This window comes from Corvus moneduloides, chromosome 6 (genome assembly GCF_009650955.1).
Source record: "Corvus moneduloides isolate bCorMon1 chromosome 6, bCorMon1.pri, whole genome shotgun sequence".
NCBI lineage: Eukaryota > Metazoa > Chordata > Aves > Passeriformes > Corvidae > Corvus > Corvus moneduloides.
This window is the reverse complement of record NC_045481.1, coordinates 33317593-33336168: the sequence shown is the minus strand read 5'-3', so window position 1 is coordinate 33336168 and position 18576 is coordinate 33317593. Positions and strand designations below refer to the sequence as shown.

The 18576-nt window shown below is 37.5% G+C and overlaps 1 protein-coding gene across 23 annotated transcripts in view; it reads right to left on the bottom strand.

The window, feature by feature from the left end:
• Positions 1 to 18576, bottom strand: part of GPHN (gephyrin) — a 289830-nt gene that overhangs the window by 143522 nt on the left and 127732 nt on the right. The window contains exon 1 of one of the 23 annotated variants that reach the window (XM_032111572.1): positions 3357 to 3360. The exons of the other annotated variants lie outside the window; for them this stretch is intronic. The gene's annotated coding sequence lies outside the window, so the exon portion shown is untranslated. Of the gene's footprint in view, positions 1 to 3356; positions 3361 to 18576 lie in introns of those variants that run through there. 23 annotated transcript variants of the gene reach the window in all.

Genomic DNA, 18576 nt, shown 5'->3' with positions numbered 1-18576 from the left:
ATTTGGCACAACAAGATGGTTTTTTCCACATTTTCTTCCCCTTTGCATACATTAAGTCTTCATCTAAGGTTGCTTAGAAAACTGTCTACTTTGGCTTTTCTTCTAAGAATGTGCAAAGACAGCTTGATATTACACAAAAGTCAGTAACTTTCTAAAACCAGAGCACTTTATAATATTTTATCTATGTGTACCAATATCTACAGCACATGTATCTCATGCACCACAGATGAGAAGTTTCACCAAAGTTTGCAGGCTGTAACTAAGCACAGATGAACTACATCTTAATCTTACAGAAATGGCAAAGTGACAAAAAACCAACTGTAAATTTCTTTGAGCTGCCAATGCAACATTAACTGCTACAACCCTAAGAAACTGGTAAGAGCACATCCACATTATTTGCAAAGGTGATAGGTCTCAGAGAACTTCCAGTACAAACACCTCAGAATCATATTTCTGTAATAGCCTTCAACTCATCTAACCTGCACTTTTTAGAAACTATACTTGAAAATAACCACTTGCAGAATTTGCATGTGCATATTTGCATGCAGGGACAAGTACATCTCCAGTTTAAGACAGGTCATACCCCACGTCTACCTTTTAAATTGGCAGGAAGTGTAGTGAATTTAAAAATTACTACAAGGCTTCTACGATTAAAGAAAAAAAAAACCACACGAGGAAGTCAGCTGTGGAAAAAATGTTTAAACTCAAATGTTTGCTTTCCTGCAACTGAGCAGTTTTAAAGATCAATATTCTAGTAAAAATATAACTGATTCTTACAGAATCCAGTTCCATTTCTAGCCTAATTTTCTAATAGTGAATACAATCTTACATGTTAGTTTGCACACTTAGCTACAATTGTGTAAGACATAATTTCCTTTTATATTTTAAATTATGTTACAACTTGTATGATCTCAATTTTTTGTGTAACTCTCAATGGAAATGACAAATTGAACAGAATGAAAATATTCAAACATCTAAATAAGGTTAGGAGAGGGGGGAAAGACAAGAGATGAAACCATTAGAGAGACAGGGAGCTACTTGGTGTAATGCAGTTTGTGGTATAAATTTCCCCCCGTGTATTTTTCATGCATATCATCCATAGAGTCAATGAATGTAATTGGTTTTAAAAATAAAATCTACTGCTTTACCTGTGAGAAGAAAGAAAATTTACCTACCAATGAACAGCTGCAGTACTTTGAGACACTTAGTCCATACATATACTCTAAGAGTGGGTGGGCTTGTGGCCTGCCCTGGAGTGTCCCGGGAGGGGCACTCCCACTCCTCCCCTCTTCCTGCTTGAGGCATTGACACACAGGGCAGAGTGCATCCGCCACCACTGCAGTTCCTCTTAAATGCACAATCAAACCTGAAAGAGATTCAGAAAGAGGGGAAAAGCAGATAGGAGACTAATGTACATGCAGACTATACCTCTCAAAGAACACCAGTTACTGATGAGTAACCTTTCTTCTTTGAGTCTGCATGTACATTCCCACAACGACTCGCTCTGATCAGTGACCTTTGCCTTTTCCCATCCAGGAGAAGGCCTGAGGATGCCCACAAACAACTGCAGCATCACTCCACTGAAGGCTGAAACAGCTCTGGATACTATTAGACTAAGACAATGCTGGGTGAAAGCAAAGAGAGAACTCCAGGTGACCTTACAGCACATGTCTAAATACCATACAATACAGATACTAAGTTTGTCCAGAGATCTAACAGATTTTGGTTTGGCCATGTGAAGTTCAAGTCCACTCAGAGACAGAAAGCCATCTGAACAATCATTGTGTGAAGTCAGCCAAACTTTTTGAGATTCCCACAGTGCAACAAGGAAAGAAACAATCTAGAAAACTTGGACCTTTGAAGAGAAATTATAAAGGCCTTATGAAATCAAAAATGTAAAGTATAAAATTCAATCAAAGAAGCACAACATCCAGAAACGAGTAATGAAGGACTAATTTTCTTGCTACTCTGGAACTTCAGCACCATTTCAAGAAGGACTCCTGGATGACTGAAGAACAGATACTCTGCCCATATACAGGTAGTATATAAAACAGCAGCTGTAAGGACGCATATACTTCACTTGCTGGCTGAGAAAACTGTCTCCAAATGTACCACTTTCACAGACACAAGCAAAAGGAGTAAGCAGAAGTAAGAATTTAAGAGCTCAAAAGGGAGAAGCAACCACTGTAATACAGTGGTTCTCTACTGCATGAACAGTGGGAAACTATCATCAATCATGAACAATTCAATACATCCTGATCAGCAGTTAGGAAGATGTGAGTTATGGAATGTGTGAAAATCAGTGTACTCAATCACAGAGAGCAACCTGGCACCCTCACCAAAGTACAGAGAGAAATCAAAGGAACTACACATAACAAATATTCAGAGAGCTGAGATCAAAGCAGCAACAAACATGTCATACAGACAATATCATTTTCTCATAGAGTATGCATGTCTAGATTATACTTTCATGCTACTGGCTATCATTACTCTGGATAGTAGCAAAAACTGACTACCCTAGAGATAATGTTTTGGTTTGAGAGTCCTAAGATTACCACAAACTGAAGAAGAGAGAGGGAAGAGCTAAAATGCAATGTCTATGCAGACTACAAAAGAAGTTTCTCACATAGATGCTTATGACGACATCCCCCATCAGGACATGGTGAAATCACAAAACAAAAAACCCCACAGTTTTGTCTTTACTGAATATTTCTCTTTATGCCTGCCAATTGTGGTAACTTACAATCAATACACCATAAAAGGAGAACCATTTTACAAGCCTAATCCAAGTAAAATTGCTGTATGGCTCTATTAAACCAGGCATCTGAATGACACCCCAAAATAGTGAGTATATTTTAGAACAACCACAGGCAGCATTGCAAAAAACCAACTTCCTTAGGCCCTCTAAATAATCCCCCTAAATGAAATAACAAAGGTCAATTGTATCCTCACAGAAACTTCCTCAGGGAAGTCTAGCTCATCAGATTCTAAAGAATATAGTAAAATGAGCCTGGATAGGATCTAATTTATTCTCTCTCTCCATTCAGTTCAGTATTATATTGTCATCCCTGACAGACACCTGTATTCAAAACATACTCTTAAAGATCAGTAGATGTTTTACTTTGGGACAAACAATCACTGGAAGAGCAGGTGACTAAACTGGGTTAAACGAAAATCCAAGCTTTTGGAAGAAAAGTAGAGATTTGATCCAAAGTATCACATCTATCTTACAAAGGACGGGAAATGGAGCCAAAGTCACTTACATTAGGGGTCACCATCCTCTGTATGCATCAAAAAACATTGTTACCTCAAACAAGTAGGACTGGGAAGAATCACATTAATATTCCAAACTTAACTCTTCTATTTTAAATGGAACTCTGATAATCAGTGTAGGATGAATACCATTTCCTTGTGACCAAACTGGTGGATGAAGTGCTGACATAGCTGCTGGATGGATGCTAGGCTCATGAGTTTCCAATAACTTCAATATTCTAGACAACTGAGAAACAAGGTCCTAACAGATAATATGTTCCTCCTGAGGTGAAACCATTGCCATTTTGTAGCAATGGTCTCCTTCCTACCCAAAATGTTCTGAATGTTTATATAGTCAAATATGTTATTACACTTCACTGTATGAAAAATGAGGTCTCAATAATGCCTGAGTCTATTAGTCAAAATTATCAGTGTGGGGAAAAAAAGTCAGCAAGACTATAATAGACTCTCACAAGCTCCTGAACTCCAAGTAGTGATACTGCTCAAACCAGAATGAAGCAGCTGTGGTGACACAGACACTGCTCTTTCTTATGCACAACAGAACAAGGGTATTGGTAGGTAAGCACTGATCTGAAACACATGGAAATCAGAAGATATCTCCCTACCAACTCTTGCCCTCTAGAGAAGACATATTTTAATTTCTTGATGTTATGATAGATTACTCTCTGGCGAATAATATTATAATACCATTGCCTATTTAAATATGCAGAGAAATTGCTGTTAAGAAGATGTGCCAGCATATTTTGAAGATCCTGAAGATCTGTAACAATTATTTTACGTCAAGCACAACAGTTCCACAGATGGAGTAATTACATAATGGATGGATTTAGCACCTCCATGCTTGCTTCTACAGTGCGCTATGATGGTGCTATTCACTAAAAAAATCACTGTTCTGAGCATCAGTGTATGGATCCAGAACAGCACTCTGATATTGCCTGGTAGCTTTTATTAGAATCAGAGAACATCCTAAAAATGCTCCTCTTGTGCAATAAAGAAGCCAGCCTAGCTGACATCTCTACATATTTGTAGTGGATCCTCCTACCAGCTTAGAGATTTTAAGATTACCATCTATCACCTATATTAATTCTCTAACATTTGATTACAATGCATAAGACATTTTCAGTCAACCAGTGCACATACAGGCCATGTAGCCTTACAACTAAAGCTATGATCTTACTGTGATCTATGATAGAGTCAATTTTAGATGGTGAATGACCTTCCAGGTCAAATAATCAATGCTAGATTTAGCTTCCAGAAAATAATAAAGCAGCAGTAAAGAAGCCCCCTCATTCAAAATGAAGCAATGTCCTTTAGTTCTCTAAATATAAGGAAGATGTGGACATCTGCTCTGATACATTCTTGTGATAGGGATACACAAACAATAAAGAGAAAGGTATATGCAACAAAAGAAAGAAGACTGGAGTCTTCTGGAACTGATTAGATTGTTTGCACTTCTCCATTATCTGTTGAGTAGGAGTAATCCTGGAGACCCTGAAAATGGTTCTCAAAAGTGGTAAGAAAAGGATAAAAATCAACTGAGATTCATTGATGGTTATTAATGCAAAACACATGTTGACAGCTGTTGACGGCAACGAAAAATGAGTAACTGCCATCACTACAGAAAAAAAGTTTTTTCCTTATGTGCCCTTGGGGGTTTTTTTTGGTTTTTTAAAATAAAGATAGAGCACAATAGAATGAAAGAATAAAAGAATGAACTAGTAAAAGGCTGCCTTGCTGATGAGGTTATTGCTTATTCCTAAGTGAGTGTAAGCATCCAAAGAGCAAAACGTAGTGAAAGAACCTTTTGGCACTTACAAGACTGAACCGAACTTGTAAGAGTGACTGAATTACTGAACTTGAAAGGCCGTTCTCTTCAAAGGAAAGACCTTTTCAGAATTCAGCCCATGCAGAATCTCTCTTATAGGCCCAAAGGATTATAGCTATTACATAATAATGGGTAAAAGCCGTTACCATAGAATTTGATGAGCCATCATCTGCTTCCATTGCAGCTTGCAGAGGTGTCTTAACATTAGCTGATCCCACTGCAATCAAAGATTTCAACTTTTATACTCAGGAGAAAACTGGTGCAGAACAATTCACACCAGAAAGACTTCTTTCCCTAAAAGCTGAAACTTTTGGGTCATTTATCTTTTGGAACATTTTTTAAAAACGCTCATTTTTTCTTGATACATCCTAACAACAAAATTACTTGGAATCAGGTGGCAATAAAAGCATCCAGAATACTAAAGAGATTTCAAAATCACCTTCCAACTGTTTCTGCAGCTGGTATAAATGAAACTAAAACCTGCCAGGGTACTAAGGTTCTTCAAACATGCCTTTACAGTGTTGGAAATCTCTCAGGCAAAATAATATACAGAATTTCAAACAACCTACAGCACTTTTGAAAAAATTCTTTGTATTCTAATCCCTATCGTTTCTAAGGTCCTAAATCCTTGGAATCCTTTTGTGCTATAAAGAAAGATATGTTATCACTTTATGTTATATTATGTTATGTTATATGATAAAGACTACATATATATAAAAATAAAACATATCTATCTTTCTGAGCCAACTAAAGTGGAGACAACTTCGTAAGAAGTCTTCCTAATTTGATAAAGTTTCTGCAAATGGAGCAAATAGAAGCTTAACAAAGCAACTGCTTCACGGAAGAGATCTAGCTCAACCCAGTCTCATAATGTTAACAAAGCCACATAGGTTGACTAAGACATAAAGAAAGTTCAAGGAAATACAAGAAAAGAGTTGGAAAGGACAATTCTAAGCAGAATCACTTGTCATCTCTTGTTTTTCTAAAGATATACGCCAAGCTTTACTTATTAAATCATAAAGGAAATACTAATTATTAGTATCAGAATAAGAGAAGCATAGAATGCTTTCCCCTTACAAATGCTTGCAGCGATCATATTGAGTCTCTTGACTGCTGCAGAGATATTGAAGAACCACCTGGACACAATCTTGTGTAAAGGAGGGAGTCTCTAACACCCCTTTGGACAATTTGTTCCAGTGCTCGGTCACCTGCACAGTAAAATAGTTCTTCCTCATGTTCAGGTGGAACTTCCTGTGCATCAGTTTCGGCCCGTTGCTTCTTGTCCTACTGCTTGGCATCACCAAGAAGAGCCTGGCTGTTGGTGATGGGACCAAATACAAAGAAAAATCTAAATGTAAGAAATCATCTAAATATAAAAAATCTAAATGTAAAATATCAAGATGTTGGTATCAAGATGTCAGCGATGAAGAAACACACTGACACAGTGCAATAGCTTTTAGCTCCACAGGTGGTGTTTTTATCTTCCTACTCTCTCTCTCCCATGAGAGCTCCCTTTTATTTAATTTCACTACAGATAAACCACTGCCTTCTGATTGATCCCTAGGGTCTCTTGCTGATTTTGAAACACACAAAACCTGTCTCAAGCATTCCATGCATGTGATTGTTTTCAATCACAATAAGTAACATACTCATATGGTTGCTTTCCACCCAGATCCACAGCATCCTCAGCAAACACATGAATTAGCTGGGCCTTTAGGGTTAACATTCTCTTGTTCTAATCTTGGTAAGGATGCCAGGTGTTTGGCACTGTTCCCACACAAGGCTCCATCCTCTGACACCCTCCCTTCAGATACTGATAGACGTTGATGATATCCCCTTTCAGTCGCCTCCTCTCAAGGCTGAACAGGCCCAGCTCGCTCAGCCTTTCCTTGAAAGGGAGATGTTCCTGTCCCCTCTTCATCTTCATAGCCCTTCACTGGACCTGCTCCAATGTCTGTTACTAAGGAGCCCAGAACTGGACACAGCACTCCAGGTCAGGCCTCACCAGGGCTGAGTAGAGGGACAGGATCACCTCCCTTAACCTGCTGGCCATGCCCTTCCTAATGCAGCTCAGGATCCCATTGCCCTTCTTGGCCACAAGGGCACTGCTGGCTCATGGACAGTTTGTTGTCCACCAGCAGCCCCAGGCCCTTCTCCACAGAGCTACTTCCCAGCAGGTCAGTCCCCAGTCTGTGGTGGTCCATGGGGTTATTCCTCCCCAGGTGCAGGACCCTGCACTTGGCTTTGTTGGATTTCAGACAGTTCTTCTCTGCCCATCTGTCCACTCCCCTGAGGTCCTTCTGCAGGGCTGCACAGCACTCTGGGGTATCAGCCACTCCTCCCAGATTTGTGTCCTCAGTGAACTTGCTGAGGAGGCATCTGCACTTTCATCCAAGTAATTGATGAGTAAGTTAATGAATACTGAGCCTAATATTGAACCTCAGAAGACTCCACTATGACAGCCCTCCAACCAAATCCTGTGTCACTGATCAGAACCCTCCTTGCTAAAGTATGAGTAATTTCTAGAGGTAATTTCCAGAACTCAAAGAAAGCCCTCTGGACTAGAAGTACTTGTTTGTTAAAGATTTAAGAAGACACACATGGTAACCTTTACCAGAATCCAGAGTTATTTATATAGTTCAAAGAAGAGTTGTGTAAGAAATAATGAGTCTTTTCAACTGTGTATCACCTGCTTTATATACCATTATTCTAACATATGGTCTGTTACATGAAAATGTTTATGTAAGTCGTTTTTGGTTATTTAATTACAAAACTTACCTTTCTGGACAAGTTCAAATCACATTACAGTCAACTGCTCAATGCAACTTAGAATAAAGGCTTCATCTCAATTATTAAAATTAGCATATTGCCCCTTTCAAAGAGTTGTATCATCTCCCACACATCCTACTTTGAGGATTATGATGCATGCAGTATATGTTATCTCCGGACTACTGCTTTCCCTTGAAGAGACAATTAGTCTCTTTAATGTTGGAGAGTGATGAAGAGCCTACACAGGCAGCAGTCATTCAGACAGTATTTTCAGTAAGAGAGAGTAGGTGGCATTAGTGGATGAAGGAGATATGCAATACATTTCATCTGTGACCAACAACTGGGCAACACCCTCTGGAAATCAAGGACCACACAATGTTATGTTTATAATGTTTCTAATATTGTACTGCTCCTGACCACGAGGCCATTGTACATCAAGGAGTTAGCAATCCACATAACAGTTCCCTTGAAGTTCCCACAGAAGGCTGCCCTGTGCTCTATGTCCAGCACGGTTTTCAGGAATGTATCATGCTGCACAAACCCCTTTGGCCAAAGGACAGAGTCATCCACCTCATTGTAATGGAGCAGTCTGTAGGCAGCTCTGATTCAGTACTGGCGATTACATCTCCAGCATGGCTTTCCTTTATTTGAAAGAGTAGCAAGAATTTCTCATGAGTGGAGAAATCCATCCACAGATTGATTTGATGCTGCACGAACACACAGTTCCCAGCATCTGAAGGGAGTAAGACGTACTTGCTACCTATATTCCTCCTCTTCCTTTGCTTTATGAAAGCAGGTGTTTTATTCAGCTATTTGTTGTCAGGCCTTTCTTACTGAGATCCAGAAAGAACCTGGCACTTCCCTCTCTCTTGCTTTCTGCCCCAGTGCAGAAAACACACACACACACACACACGGAATTCCCTTTTCATTTCAAGACCCATCTCTTCAGAAGGAGAGACCTTTGCTTTTTTCTTGCAATTACTATTCAAGTCTTTTCTGTCCCGTAAGGGTTCTCTCTCCAGGCCCACTAATACTATGATATTTTGAAACATTTAAAAGAAATCAAAGATTTTTTTCTTCCGCTAAGAGTTATAAACCTGTGGTTAAATATCAGGTCTATCAGGGATCCAGTAATTCTAAAGCAGCAACCTTCCAAGAGCTTTTCCATTTGTACCCATGAATCTAAGAACAGTATTTTGGTTTTGCAGCTATAACCATCCATACTGATCAACTCAAAAAAATTTAAGCCAATTTTTAAGCCACCACAGCTATTCCTTCCTAAATGTCACAGATCATTTAGTAGTCCCTTAAGTCTTTAGCTCCTGTTTCAGCTTTCACTTCTAACTCCAAAAGCAGAGATATATTTAGCAGGAAACTCTAAGCAATTCTTGTCTGTCACCCAAATTTCAAAACATCACCAACAAAACATAAGACCATTGGCTACACTAAATATATTTTATTTGAAAGAACAGCATATAGCTTTCTACACTAAAAAACAACAGTGACAAGATGGGGTTTTTTTTCAGACAGCAACTTATCTACCACATTTTTTGAGTTGGGGAAATTTGAATTTCCTGTATTTTTGACCCTTTAGGGAAAAAAAACCCTAATAAAACCCATGATAAAACTGAGGCACAGGAAAACAGACTACCACTTCAATTGAATATACTCAGTTGAAGGTCTAAACTAGCAAGTTAACATCTGGCCATCCTAATTTACAGTACTGACAAAAGAATACTAGCTCAGGAAATAATTGCAGGATAACAGAATAGACAGACTTCATGCCTTCAGGCTCCTTTTTTTATAATGATGTTTTTGCAGGCAGATATTAAATTTCTCAGTGACCTACTTGTACAAAAATTTTCATCAGTAATCTCTGTTCTTTGGATAGATTTCAGTGTCTGACTGAGGTCTGATAAGAAAATGTTTAATTCTTTCGCAAACTTTGTACTTTGGATGTTACCTTCAGTTCCCTGCAGATAATCTACAATGGAAAAGAGCAAAAAATCAGGTTTCCATGAGGAGTTTTGCAAGAGAGAAATAGTAGAAATAATCTAGAAAATAATTTTAAATTAATTGTTTATACCAAAGTTTCAATTTCAAATTAATTTTGTTAATTTTTTTAATTGGCATTGGTAAGCTATTATCCACCCAGTGTGTAAAAAAAACTTGTTATTTGTCAGTGGGCTGGATGCATTGCATCTTATTCCTGATTTTGAAACCTACATGCTGAAGTGATTTAAGTGTGACATTAAATATGCAGTCAGAGAAAAAAACACATTGTGCCCCTTGTGTTAATTTTGAAGACCTAGGTTGTGACTGCTGATGATGTATCCAAAGATGGGCAATGAAGCTGGTGAAGGGTCTGGAGCACAAGTTTGTGATGAAGAGCAGCTGAGGGAGCTGAGGTTGTTGAGTCTAGAGAAACGGAGGCTCGGGGAGACTTTACCACTCTCTACAATCACCTCAAAGGAGGCTGTAGAGGGGTGGGGTTTGTTCTCTTTACACAAGTAACAAGGAATAAATAATAAATAAATTACATATTTATGTCATATAATAAAAAAATATGACATAAGAGGAAATGGCAGTCATTTCAAGTTGTGCCGGGGGGTTAGATTGCATCTTACGAAAAAATGTCTTCACCAAAAGAGTTACCAAGCACAGGAACAGGCTGCTCATGGAAGTGGTGGAGTCACTGTCCCTGGAGGTACTTAAAAGACATATAGATGGGGCACTTGGGAATATGGTTTAATGGTGGACTCGGCAGGGTTAGGTTTTACAGTTGGACTTGATGATCTTAAAGGTCTTTTACAACCTAAATGATTCTATGACAGAACAGATTCTTATTAAAACCACAAGAAAGGATAAAATTTTAAAATAACTCATCATGTGTTAATTTAATGTTTCATACATATTCAAAATATGTAATCATAAGGACAGTAAGAATATTTCCTTTGGTTTTCTTTCCCTATGATTTAGCTATTCTCAGAAGGCAACATAAGCGCTCAAACGTATCCAATATTGTTTTCATTGGTAGAGATCTAGCAGAGTGCATTTAAAAAGCTTTTCAACAAAAGCTAGTCTGAAATTAGCTATTTATTCTACCAGTGAGAAAAAGCCTTTTTTTTTTTTATTTCAGTTTTTACATTATGAAATCGCCATAGTGTTAGACGAACTGCAACATAATTAGTTCCTGTTTAGTTAGATGAACTGCAACATAATTAGTTTTTCCTGTTGCAAAACTACAACTCTGTTAAAATACTATTTCTCCAAATACAGGACTGATTTTTAAAGAGTTTAAGATACTAGAATTGTGCAACAAAATACTGAAATCCAAAATAATTTGAACATGCACACGTATTAAAATCTGTATGTTGTTTCATACAAAATATTTAAATATAATAACACATTATAAAAATGCCTTGGTTTCCAAACACATGAGGTGTATTACTTACAATTATATATATAATATAATATATACTTATTTACTTATACACTCAGTTGTTTTAATTAAAGCAAAATGGCAAATGTAGGGAACGGTGTCATTATGAAGAAAGCTTCATGCCTGTATATCGGCTATTGGCTAAATGGTCAAAATGTTTGTCCTAAGCACTTTTCATAATCAGGTCTGCAGAAAATATTTAATCCCCAGAAAACTTAGAATTCTCCATTATCTTTGAGATTGGATTTCTTAGTTCTTTTGCTGGGTGTTTCAGAAGTCAGCTCAGTAAAGGGTATCATGTTTGCAAAAGCTTTAATTACACTTAGACCATACTACTTCACAAATATTCTTTTTTTCATTTTTGAAACTTAACAATCCCTTTGGATTTCTTGCCAACAGAAGCATTCACAGTTGGGAACAATACTTAGAGGCATTTGGAGCTTTTGTATGTAAAGCAGTTCTTTATAGCTCTCTGACTTTAAACTTGGTCATCTTTCCTTCCACACAGCCTGACAATAATTGTCTGCTGTCATTTAGAGCCTCCAGATACTCCGCAAAACTCAAGCATTAGATTCAGTGTCCCAAATGACAGTCAGCTTTATTTTTACACATTGTCTGTTTATATAGCATTATTCCCTAGAAATACTTATTAAAATACAGAACACATTCCAAATACATAAAGAAGGGTTATTTTCTGCTTTGTTAAAGGACAAGAATTTTAAAACATTTTGTTGTTAAGCTATCTTCATAAGGTATCCTCAGATACATAGTTTCATTTTCCAGAATGATAAAGCTGAGGTAATTCTCACTCATTTTAAATCACGTTCAACTACCAAGAATGCAGAAGAACCCTTTAAAATGACAGAACTGAGCAGAACAGATTTCCATAGGGGATCAGCCTATTTGTTAAAAGAGAGCTTTATGTCATCATGCTACTGAAGCTATTCAGAGAAAATGTTACCATATTTGTAATTTTAAAATCAAGGGTATTTTGATAGAGCATAACAGTAACAAAGCAGGTGATAAATAATTAGAGAAAATAGAAATGTCATTCTATGCAGAAATGTTGAAAGTAAGTATATGTGCTACCTTTGCAGTCTTAGGATCCCACCTAATCTTGTCCTAACGATGAGGCAGCTGAAGTTGAACGCAAGCATTTCTGACAGAACAATTCTAGAAATTTTTGTGGTTTTTTATAAGAATGTATTTTAAAAAGTGAAACTCTTCAACAACTCCACCTTTACTGAACTCTGAGGATTGAATGGCATTCTCTCCCTTATATTTTTCCTTTAGGAAAATTAAGTGACAGAATTTCTGAAATCCTACTATAATTGAAAAGCACAGAACCAGTATTACAGTAAATAATATCAAAATGCTGCCTATTTTATCATGTGGTAATCCAGAAAACAAATATATCAAAACAACAGGGGAAATGAAAAGGAGAAACATTACACTTTAATCTTGTATTAGTGTTTAATTTGAAAAGAATTGTTTTCCTTGCCTTAATAGGTGCATGCCAAGAAACACTTCTGTAGGTAGTTCAAAGATAATCCAGAAGAGCAAATATTGTGACTTGGGACACAACAAATTACGTTACATGTCTTGCAATATCAAAACATTCTGTTTGGTAAAGCACACAATCTTGCATCCAAATATATAATGCTACTGTTGTCCAGTCAAATACTTATTCAGTGTTTTCTACACACACCATGGCAAAACTAATAGGCTCTTGTTAGAACCATAGTTCTCTGAGATAATTTGTCCATATCAATCCCACTTCCTTAGGAATTTGATGCCTCCACCCAAGATGCACCCTGCTCTTGTGTCTTGTCTCTGTGCTTTCCTTCTCTGATGGCACCACTTAGTTCCCTCATGTAAAAGCCATGAAGAGAAATAGTTACACAAACTAAAGACCACACAAACTAAACAGCAGACAAAATATAGTGGTTAGCAATGTTAATGAACACAATAAGGCTTTTTATCTCAGAAAAAAACCCAAAAAACCCAGAGGAAGCTCTTGGGAAAAACTTTTTGATCATGTTACAGAAGCAAACTTCAGGGGAAGAATTTCTTTCAGCCTGATAACATACCTGTTGGATTTCCTTGGTTAAAACTGTTGCAATACAGTATTTTTAATATGGAGCAGACCAGTGTCTGAGGGAGCCGGGGTTGTTTAGCCTGGCGAAAAGGAGTCTCAGGTGGAATCTACAGCTGCCTAAAAGGGGAGCGTAGCAAGGTGGGGACAAGTCTCTTCTCTCAGGTAACGAGTAACAGGACAAGAGAAGAAGGCATCACGTTGCACCAGGGAAGGTTTAGATTGGTTATCAAGCATTGGAGCAGACTGCCCAGGGAAGTGGTGGAATCACCATCTATGGAGGTATTTAAAAGACATGGGGCACTTGGGGACATGGTTTAGCAGTGGACTTGGCAGTGCTGGGTTGATGCTTGGACTGGATGATCTTTGAGGTCTTTTCCAACCAAATGATTCTATGATCCACTGTAGTGCAGGGATAAAATATTAGAATATACATTATTGGAGGGTAAACGTTCAAAAATTCTTTACTTATAAGGCAGATGATCAAACCATTTAGAGACCAGTGGTCTAGACCATAATTTTTTTCTTTGACTAGTCTGCCAGAAGGGCTGGGCACTCTCCAAGTACTCAGCTCAGACAACAGAGTTTCACTAGTAATGATGGTATTGTATTACGAATTTCACATTTGCAACCTGACATGCTGTGTTATGGGAATACATGTGTTGGCTGGAGGCTTGGGACACATCTACCACAGTCTGTTAGTACAGAACAGCACTTTTAATACCTCTCTGCTTAACAGACTTTGGCTTATATTGCAGAGTAGCCTTTGATCATATGAACTGGAATCCTTTCAGATAAAACTCATTTGGAAGATGGACTTCAGCAGCATGTGGAATCCACTCCAGCTGTTAAAAGGCACAGAGAATAATACTAGAAGTAGTTTGAAATAAAACTGATCAAAGAACATATGATGTATGCTGGATCTCCAGCACCACACGCTTTACTTTATAGATAGATGCATTCTATTGGTTTGCGTGACTTGGTAACACAGACATGACTCAAGATAGATGTTCGGCTCTTGGCACCAAGGACAGGGTGGCTAGGGCTAAAGCAGGCATTTTTAAATTTGTCTCTACACACTTGGCTCTGATTTTGTTTTGCTGGAAGACATTCATTTCTGGAAGCCTTTAGGACATCAGTTAAGCCAACATTCCAGCTCTGTGCACTATCAGAGATGAGAAGAGCCACTTACCCAACATACTCAAAAAAAGACAGAATCCACATAAAAATTTTCATTTTACATCATTGCTCAGATACAGCTCATCAGCACAAAATCTCATCTAGACCAATCTTATGCATCTGATAAAAGAAAGTATTGGAGAAAATAAAATGCCTCTAGCCACAGTCCAACATTGCCAGTACTTTTATACCATTCCTTTATGATGTCTCATTGAAGGAAGTTTTTGGTTGGTTTTCCATTAAAAATATTTAATGTTCCATATTCTGTTTTAGACGGTGGGCCTTAGATATGACAAGGTCACTAATAGGATTAGGGTACCACAAAAAACCCAATTAATTATCAGAGAAGTTGAATTAGCTGCAATGACCCAGTGAAGTACTAAGCATCACTCTATTAATACAGTTTACAAGCTTGCATATCACAGGGAGGCTTGTGTAGTTTTTGGTGTCTTCCTACTGGGGTTTCCAATCAAGTATTAAAACACTACATTAAAAATAATCTAAAAAATACTATGAAAGCAAAATAAACTATGCTATTCTAGCAGAATTATCTGCAGTCTACCAGTTGCCAGAAAAACACAGTGTATTAAACAGGTTTCTGATAGAGAGATGCTCTATGTGTTCTTTCTCTTTTTTTCTTTACAATCAGTACATTATCAGCCAATAGAAGACACATAATCAAAACTCTGGCACCTGCTTTCAGGCAGTCTTAAAATTTGCATAAATTAAGAATGAGAGTTAATTTAAAAAGTGCAGTATAAATAAGGAAGAATGTTGCTGAAATGCAACCAAATGTGCCACTTGTGGACATTTCTGTCCCAGTCTCTTCATCTGTTCCTCACATGAAAGTGCTTCTATAAATACCATTATTTTTATAATCTGACCCTAAATCTTTTTCAGTGCTACTGTGTCATTTTTGTGATTAGGGGAACAGCCCTTCCCATGCCATTGTATATGGTGTGGCACCAGAGGCTCATGCATAAGAGAAAAGTTTCAGTGTTCTGGTCTTGGCTCCTTTCTCCTCCCTCCTCCCCCATGGCTCCCATGCCTCCACCCCTTCAACTGCTCTTCAACACTGAGCTAATAGTAACCACCTTAGCACACTACTCAGCTCTCATTCTTGGATCACAGTAGCCTAATTAGAGACTTCTATTTTATATGCAAATTGGAATTGGGGTTTTTTTCACATCTCCTATACACATCATTTAACATTAATCTCTGCTGAATTTCATCAGATGGTTTGTCACCCAACTACTCAGTATTTCAACGCCCTTATTTGCAGTAATATTTCATTTCTCTACAAATAATAATTTTCATAATTCACTAAGATACAACCTGTAAATAGCTGTACAGCTGTAAGAAAAAATCCAAACCAAAAAACCAAACAACACTCCTGATCTCTTTTTCCCTATATACAAAGGACCAACACGTAGAACCCGAAGGTTTGGGTTTTTTATAAAAAAAGGCAAACAAAAAAACCCCTGATGATGGCCTTTTTTCTTATATATACAGGTCTACCATTCCCCTACTGTCACTATCATAAAAAGAAAGAACTTCCAGAAATACATTTACCACAAGAAATGAAAATAATATTGATCTCCCTCAAACTCAGTCAAGCCCTTAATCACTTCTGATATTATCAATTATGATAGGATAACATTAAGTTTCCTTCAGAGATCTCAAGAATCATCAGAACATATTCTTACAGGGTAAATATAACCAAACAAAACTCAATGTAACAGGTCACGTGGAAAATTATTAGGGCTTTTATATAAACTTGATTTACTTATACACTTGCCAAAAGCTATTTGCTGCTTAATGAAGCTGAGCATGTTTTCTCCTCTCATTCATGCTAAGTGACATACCATTTAAGAAATTACTTTTCCAGTGAGAACAGAAGGCACTGAAAACATTGCCCAGTATAAGGGGTCCGATGAAAAGTACTGTGTTAGAGCTGGTCAGAAGACGCCCTAGGAACTAACTAGGTTTCAGGTGATGGCTGGTACAGAGATACGTATTTAGAAAAATGGAAAATAAAAGAAATTCAGGAGGAATTCAGACAAAATTGGTTGCTACAGTCACAGAGGGGGCAGAGATATTTTTATGCTGGAAAACAAGAGGTTCTAAATCCTGTTTCTAATGTATTTAATTAAGAAAGACTGAATAGACAAACAGGTCTGTGGTAGTGAAAAATCTGATACACATTGATGTCCCTAAGGGCAACAGCTTAAATGCTGGGCAACCAGAAATGCTTAAAGGATGAACAATATTTTTGTTGTAAATTAACTTTCAGCTATTTTTGTTCTCTGTTTGCAGGAGAACTACAGAACTATTTTGCTTGCTTTAGAAAGTAAATAATAATATTACTAAAATGATTTTGTCTTAGCATTGCATTTCAACTTAAATGGATGCACGGTCTTCGTGTTTTTCCCTTCCCCATGTGGCAATATTCCATGATCTGGAAATCACAGGCTAAACTTTTATATGTTCATAAGACTAAGTTACACAATACAATATAAAATGCATTCATTTAAATCCTACTCACATTAGGGAACAGGAATTTATAACAATGCTTCAGCATTTGCTATATTCAAGACAGCCTGGATGAGCAAGGTGGTGAGGTGGTCTCATCTGTCATTTCTAGAGACATGAAGTCTCTGAAGCCACAAAGCCTATGAAACTTAAGATAGAAGACAGCAGGAAAACAAAAAGTGACAATTCCTATTTTCATGTGGAAAGTTAGTGAGTATACTTTTTCATACGAGTGTCTGGGCATTTGATGCCCTTGCCAGGAAAGCAGAGGAATGCTTTTGATACATTCACCAGTCCTAGATCAGAGTTTGATAGACACTTCAGCCATCTCTCATTTTACATTCTTTTTGTAAAGGTGTTTTTTTGGTTGAGAGTCTGTGATTGCAGTGAGTATCCATCATCCACAGAAGATGAGTGAAACACATGAAAAGCCCCTTCAGTGAGTACTCCCTAAGGAGTTTCTATACGAAAACTTGAGATAGCAATAGTTATAGCATGAAGAACAGTCATGTCCTTCAAGCAGAAACAGTCTCAAACCTATCAGAGCAGAAACAATCCAAAAGTCAAAACTGATATTCACAACTACTGATGGCTTCATAGGTGGGGAAAAAAATCCCACAATAGAAAAGGCATTCTTATGAAACACTCATATTTCACTGGTGTGAGAGTGTGCCTGGACTATTCAGGCTTGCACAGCCATGGTTGGCACCAAAAGCCTAGAGCCAGAACCCAATGTAATACAGACTGCACTTTCCAGAAAAAGGAGCAAAATCATTTTTAGAAGAAACAAAACTTAGATCAACAAAGGAGTCATGAGAAGAAAAAATGACACAATACAACAGATAATGAAACTACAGTCAACAAGGAGCAATATAATGATACTATATAATATGAATAATCCATTGGTGACAAGAACTACAAGAGTGATGCACAAATGCATGGCCAAGAGTACATTATCAATACTGCAGGGGGTGCAAATCTCTAGCTTGTTGCACAAATGCATACATGTGAACGAAAAATTAAACTAAAGTAATTTTTTGTTTTATATAAAGTTTTTGACAATTTTGTCACATCATCCCACACACAAAACTTTAGTTCTCCCCAGCATGGAAACAATAACATCTGTAACATCATTTAAGGATTAATACAGCAAGTAAAAACTTAGAGTTCTTTCTGTCATCTAAACAATGACATATGTAGCTTGAAAACAGTGTCATACGTAGCTTAAAAAAGAACACTAGTCACTGATTAACTCTACTAATGCAGGATTTGGAAATTAACTCAGGAAGAAATCTGTGTGTACACCAGGTGAACTTTGATTACAGGGAAATATGATGAGACATAAGGGTATTTCAACTTAACACATCCCACTTCTCAATTGTCCTAGACAGATTCACATCCATAAGAAAGTCTCCTCCACGAAAACCTAACAAGCAATAGGAAAAGCAAACCTGCAAGTTT